The sequence below is a fragment of the Hipposideros armiger genome, unplaced genomic scaffold (genome assembly GCF_001890085.2).
Source record: "Hipposideros armiger isolate ML-2016 unplaced genomic scaffold, ASM189008v1 scaffold_100, whole genome shotgun sequence".
Lineage (NCBI taxonomy): Eukaryota > Metazoa > Chordata > Mammalia > Chiroptera > Hipposideridae > Hipposideros > Hipposideros armiger.
Genome location: NW_017731450.1, coordinates 397,343 through 403,342, shown reverse-complemented (window position 1 = coordinate 403,342; position 6,000 = coordinate 397,343).

Genomic DNA, 6,000 nt, shown 5'->3' with positions numbered 1-6,000 from the left:
GGGATTCGGTCCTGACCTGGAGCCTAGCCTGGGTTTACGGGAGTGCAGCTGGGGCTGCACCTCCCGGGAGTGACATACGCTGGAGGAAACGTAGGGTCCCTGCAGGATTTGGTGGCTGAGGCTGACTGGAAGGGCTACACTGTGTCGGTGCTCACTGTCCCCTCGGCAGATGGTGATATTCTGAAAAAGAGGGGGCTTAATGTCTAGTGTCTGCACTGCTCATAGGTAACATCTAAAAATATCAGTTGGAGAGAGGAGAGGCATATGACTCAGAAATTGGATCTTCTTTCTCTTTTCTAAGAAGAAACCCATGAGCTTCAAAGGCATCTGCCAACGGATTTAAAGAACAAGGATTTGGAAATACAAATTCCTGATATCTGTGAAACGAGGACAATGAGATAATGATGATAAAACCCTGAATATAAAGAGTATTTGTTCATAAGTCTCTAGGAAGGAGAAAATACATCACGAAATTAGAGATAAAATTTCAATCCCTTCAGTGATGGATGTGGGGGGGAGTGCTCACATATGAAAACGCCTGTAAGCCGGATGTACACACCAGGCTACTCTGTGACACTGATTAGAAATTAGTTTCCCAAAGGTCACACATCTGGAAAGTGGCTGGGGTGGGGTTTTAACCCAGGACAGCCTAACTCCAGAGCTCACTGTCCTCCCATTACGTAGATCATTTATCAGGCTGTAGCATGCATGATATTCTCCTTATCTGTCTCCCTGTTACATTTACTTCATATAATTTTTGCCCCAGTCCCTGGCACATACAATTAGGCATTCAATCCGTTTTTGTTAAATGATTGAATGAATGAGTACAGGATTAGGCACTGGACTACCTATTGCACTTCCTGTAAACTATTTTCAACTTTTATCCTCACATTCTCAGTAGGAAGACAACCCCTTGGGCCCTCTGCATTCTACTTAGAATTCTTTAGCAGGAGAATTTCCCAAAATATTAAGATCTGTTTTCACTTTATGTTTCTCACTCTATTCCAACCAGATAGAATCCTTTGTTCCCTCTGCCTAGAATCGTGCTGGGGGAAAGACAAAGAGGTGACATCACTTGAAAGCAGCAAGAGAGGGAGGAAGGAGTCCCAGCTCCTGGAAGGGGGTACACGTGGGACCCTGCGAGTCACAGGCTCCTGTGCCTAGCTTTGCCTTCAGAGCCCAGAGAAGTGATGGGGCTCCTGTCCTGAGATAGAACGGACAGTGGCGCTGTCCAGGCAGCTGGGTCTGGGCATCTGGGTTCCCAGCTTCAAAATATGCCCGGGCCCCAAGCACAGCACAAAGCCACAGAGCCAAGCTGCCTAACTATAAGGAACTAGGGAGCTAGGGCAGTGACGACATTCATGATAATGATGGTGGACCACAGATGAGAGGCCCTTCCGACATTTGATGGAGGCCATGTTCTTGGGTGACCCAAAGAAAGTGGAAGAGCCCCAATCATTCCTAAGATCCAGTCAAGCAGGATCAGGGCTGAGAGTCTGAATGAATTTACTCAAAGCAAACATAGTAAATTGATTCATCTGAATTTCAAAGATTTGGTCTCACCATATTTACACTTATTGAAGAGAGTATGTTCGGCATCTCAGAAAGGGAAGTGAAAAAGGAGTGTCTTTGGGGCTAAAAGCATAGGAAATAGGCAAGAGAAGCAGTGTTGTCTGAGAGGAGTTGCACATCTGTGAGTTCCATGGTGGTAGGAAGGACTCTTAGCCAGCTCCTCACGCCTGAATGACAAAATGGCCAGACCGCCAAGGAAAATGATTCTTCATGTCATCAGGCAGGTTAAACCCAGGCCAGGGGCTCAAGGGCACCGTGAAGTTTCCATTGCTGAAGCGGCGTGAACCCATCAGAGCTTCCAGGCTCACAGGTCAGGGCTTCCTGGACAGCAGCCTCTCAGTGACACCTGGTGGGTGAGGTCCAGAGCGTCTTTCCAGAATGATTCGCACTGTGTAGGCCAAAGACCATTGGAAAGGGGGCACGATAACGGCTCAGTTTTATGTTCCCATCATCCTAACATCATGGAGACTTGGAGTCTGGTTGAATCTGATTTAAAGTAAATATCGCCACATGGCGTTTCTTGCACAACCTATTTGATGAATTGAGACTTTTTCCCACTGCAATTACATAAGATTTTACACTTGTGATGCAGGCTCATAACTGCAATAAATGATCTGCTATGCCTGTAGCAAATATTTATGGGGTGCTTTACAGGTTACAAAGGGATTACCACCCATTAAAAGAGGAGGAGTTCAGAGGGTTCAGAGGGGAGCATTACAATCGATGACTGATGCTCTAGGAGAGAGAGACTTGGGCCACACCGTAAAATAAAAAGTGAATTTAAAAAAAACACACCTATTTTTGCTATTTTTAATTCTGAAGTAAACTATCCCATATGTGTCACACTGATTCTAAAATTTGAATAATGGAAATACTCCTTTTAAAGAAAAGACATTTCTTCTGAATGTAGTCATGGATGCCAGTGGTCCACAGGCCTACTTTCAAAACATAGTCACAAGAAACCAGCCCTATTACAAAAAAATACCTTTCCATTAAGAATTATTGCTACAAGAAGAAACCTTTATAACTGGTAAGATTTTCGTGAAGGTTATCATTAAAAAGGATATACATATATTTAACTCCTGTGAAAGGGGCTGTCTCTTGAGTTTACATCTGCAGAGGTTGAAACTCCTAACTCAAGAATTCCTGTTGTCAAGTGTGTGTGTTCACTCACGGCACCTACACAGAAGATTCTAGAGCCAGTGCCCCTGAAGTCAGACTGATAACCCTGTGTGGGCACCAGCAGGAGCTCTGGAAACATGACCTGGGCAGCTCCCCTCCTCGGGAGGCATGACTTCCCTAGCCCTTCTTCGTTTCCCACGCCTGCTAAGCTATTTACCAACAACTTAGGTGGAAAGAGTGGGGCACAGGTTAGAGGGACAGGGAGATAGTACCAGTAAATCAGAGATACTTAAGTCACAGGAGTGGATAAGTCACTTAATTTTAGAAATTAGGTTACAAAGAGGACCCCGAGTCACAAAGGATGGATCAAGACATGTGGGAAGCAGATCTTCCCGGAGGAACTGATGTTGGGTAAAGCATTTCATTTCTCGCATTCCGTCTCTTCGTCTGTAAGGTAAGCAAGTGGACGTGGTGTCATCTGGCCAGCATCTCTCTACAATAGCCAGTATTTGTTCAGTGTCCCATGGTTTAAAATACATGTTTACATTCATTCTTCTTTAATCCTCATAACAACTGGGGATTGCCATCTCTGGGTTACTGATGAAGAAAGCAAGGTTCAGAGGAGTGAAATGGCAGAGTGTATAAGGGATGGGCTGGTGCTCCATCTGATGTCTGTGGGGTGCTGAATCCCACCCCCGTCTCCTACAGAGCAGGGCCTTGGGCCTAAGGCTTCATTAGACCTGGGCCTTGTGGAGTGACAAGCGTGGGTCACAGAGAAGGGAACAGACCCTTCGACCTCTTGATCTTCCCCCATCAACCCACCTGTTCTCCAGTTCCTGGGGCCGTTCTGGCTGGACCGTCCTGCTGTGTGGAACCAGCTGCCTTTAGGCCGAGGAGATTATTCAACACATAGTGGAAAACTCAGTTTCTTCATGGCTCAGTTCGTTTGGCACTGTGCCTCCTCCTCCATACTCCAATCTCGGTCTGCTGTCACCCTAGTTCCCAGGTAGCCAGCCCTGACCGAGCCAGGCTGCAGAAATGTGAGCATGGTGCCCGAGAATGGGGCTCCCACTTCAGAGAGAGCCTGCTCGCTTCCCCACTGGGAGATTTCATTAGGATAGGGATGAGGCTGACGGTGAGTGAGGCCGCTCACGCGGAGCCATCCTCAGTACCCACGGGGGCAGATTTCATAAACCTATCAAGGGATAAGCTTCTGATCACGTGAACATAAATTAGAAGCACAGGGTACAGCTAATCTGCGTTCTACCTAAGCTGGAATGTGAAACCCCATGGAGTAACCATCACTGAGGATTCTTATTTTTACAATGTTTTCTTACAGTGAACTAAATCACATTAGGCTTGCAATGCTATCCCAAACATTGTTTTCTAAAAATTTAGTTCCCACTACCCTTGAACCACACAAAAGAAAAAGATTTGCTGAGCTCAGAGTGAATGCATATTTACTCCAACTAAAGCCACAGTGAGGTGACAGAATCTGGTTCTCATATTGACTAAAATCCTCCAAAATAATAATAATAATAATAATAATAATAATAATAATAATAATAATAATGCACCCAAGTACTGTGTGCAATGTTTAATAATTTTCTGAGAATCTTCCCTCAAAATACTGGCTAGAAATGCGTGCTTTTCTGAAAGAGCAAAAATCCATTCAGCTCTCTCTATGCTATCAAATTATTGCTTAATGAGGACTGCAGACATTATAGACTTCACATTTCCGTCGTTTCAGCACCCTGGAAACCACGGTCAAGCAAAATCTTACAATAGGATTCTCGAGTGATAGCAACACCAAGAGGAGTGGCAATTCCTCTAGCTCCGGTGCCAAAACCCATGGCCAGGAGAAGTGAAGTCAGCTTTACAATATGCACAATTTCTGTCTCAACTCTGTGTGAGGTGATAAGAAAGAGGTAGGAAAGGAGGGAACCGTTAGTTCCACAGCTTATTGCCCCTGATACGTTGACTTTTAAGAGAAAAATGATAATTTCATGTATTCTGTGAGTCACACATATCATCATTCTATGTTTACAAAATATGGTAAGAGCCAATCTTCATCCTGAAATTATTATGACATGGAGTCCCCACTAGTCTGATCAACTGGTGGAAATTTTCCAGGGACATGCAAATTGAAAGTATTCCTGTATATGCACTAAAGTGACAATAAATTTAACAAGAAAAAGAAGGAACTGAAAATGCCAACAATGTCAAGTATTGGCAAGGATTTGAGCAACTGGAATTCTCCTGCATGGCTAGTAGGGTTTCAAAATGGTACAACCACTTTAGAAAATAGTTTGATGGTTTCATATGAAATTTCATATCTACTTACTATATGACCTAATCATCCCAAGTAACATAAGACATGTCCATGCAAGACTTGTATATGAATAATCATGCCAGCTTTTCTCATAATTGAAAAAAATGGAGATAATCCAAGCTTTCGTCGAGAGTTGAAGAGATAAGTATGTTGCTGTATCATATTCATACAGTAGAATACTACCCGACAATAAAAGGGAGTAAATGCCCATAACAACATGAGTAAAACATTATAGTGAGGGAAAGAAAAAAGATACAAAATAGTTCATACTGTATGACTTCATTTATGTGAAACCCTAAGAAAACACAAACTAATACATGTGATAAAAAGCAGGTCAATGATTACCAGAGTCAAGGTCGGGAGGAGGTTGACTGCAAAAGGATGACATAACTTTTGGGATGATGGGATATGTCAATGGTGGTGGCAGCTGCACGAGCATATACATTGGTCCAAACCCATAGAACTGTACATTTAAAACGGGTGCATTGGATTATAAACTATAGCTCAAAAAAGCTTTTTACAAATGTGTCCCTGGTGCTCCTGTGGAATCCTGCGGTAGTCCTTAGATGTGCTCCAGGCATTTCCCCGCTCCCTCCATGGCCACTGCTACTCTGCTATCTTTGCTGCCCACTGCCCTCCTAGTATCCTGCTCAGTGGGGCGTGGCGGTCACCGCCATGTGATTGCTGCTGCTTCATCACCCCTAAACATGGAAAGAGCCCCTCTCATTCTGCAAAGCTCAACTGGGACCAGGCACTCCCTTTTAATAAGGCACATGGATAATGGAAGTCAAGCCAGAGCACAACTTAAAATTGCTAATAAAAAGTGCTCCTCTAGAGCCCATGATGCCCCTTTTGCATGGCTCCTTCATTCCATCCAAACAACTGGGCATAGATGGCACTCTGCTCTTGGGATGCCCTGTGTATCTCTGTGGCTTGGAGTCCTGCCTAACCATCCACCAGCCCAAAAGCAAGAG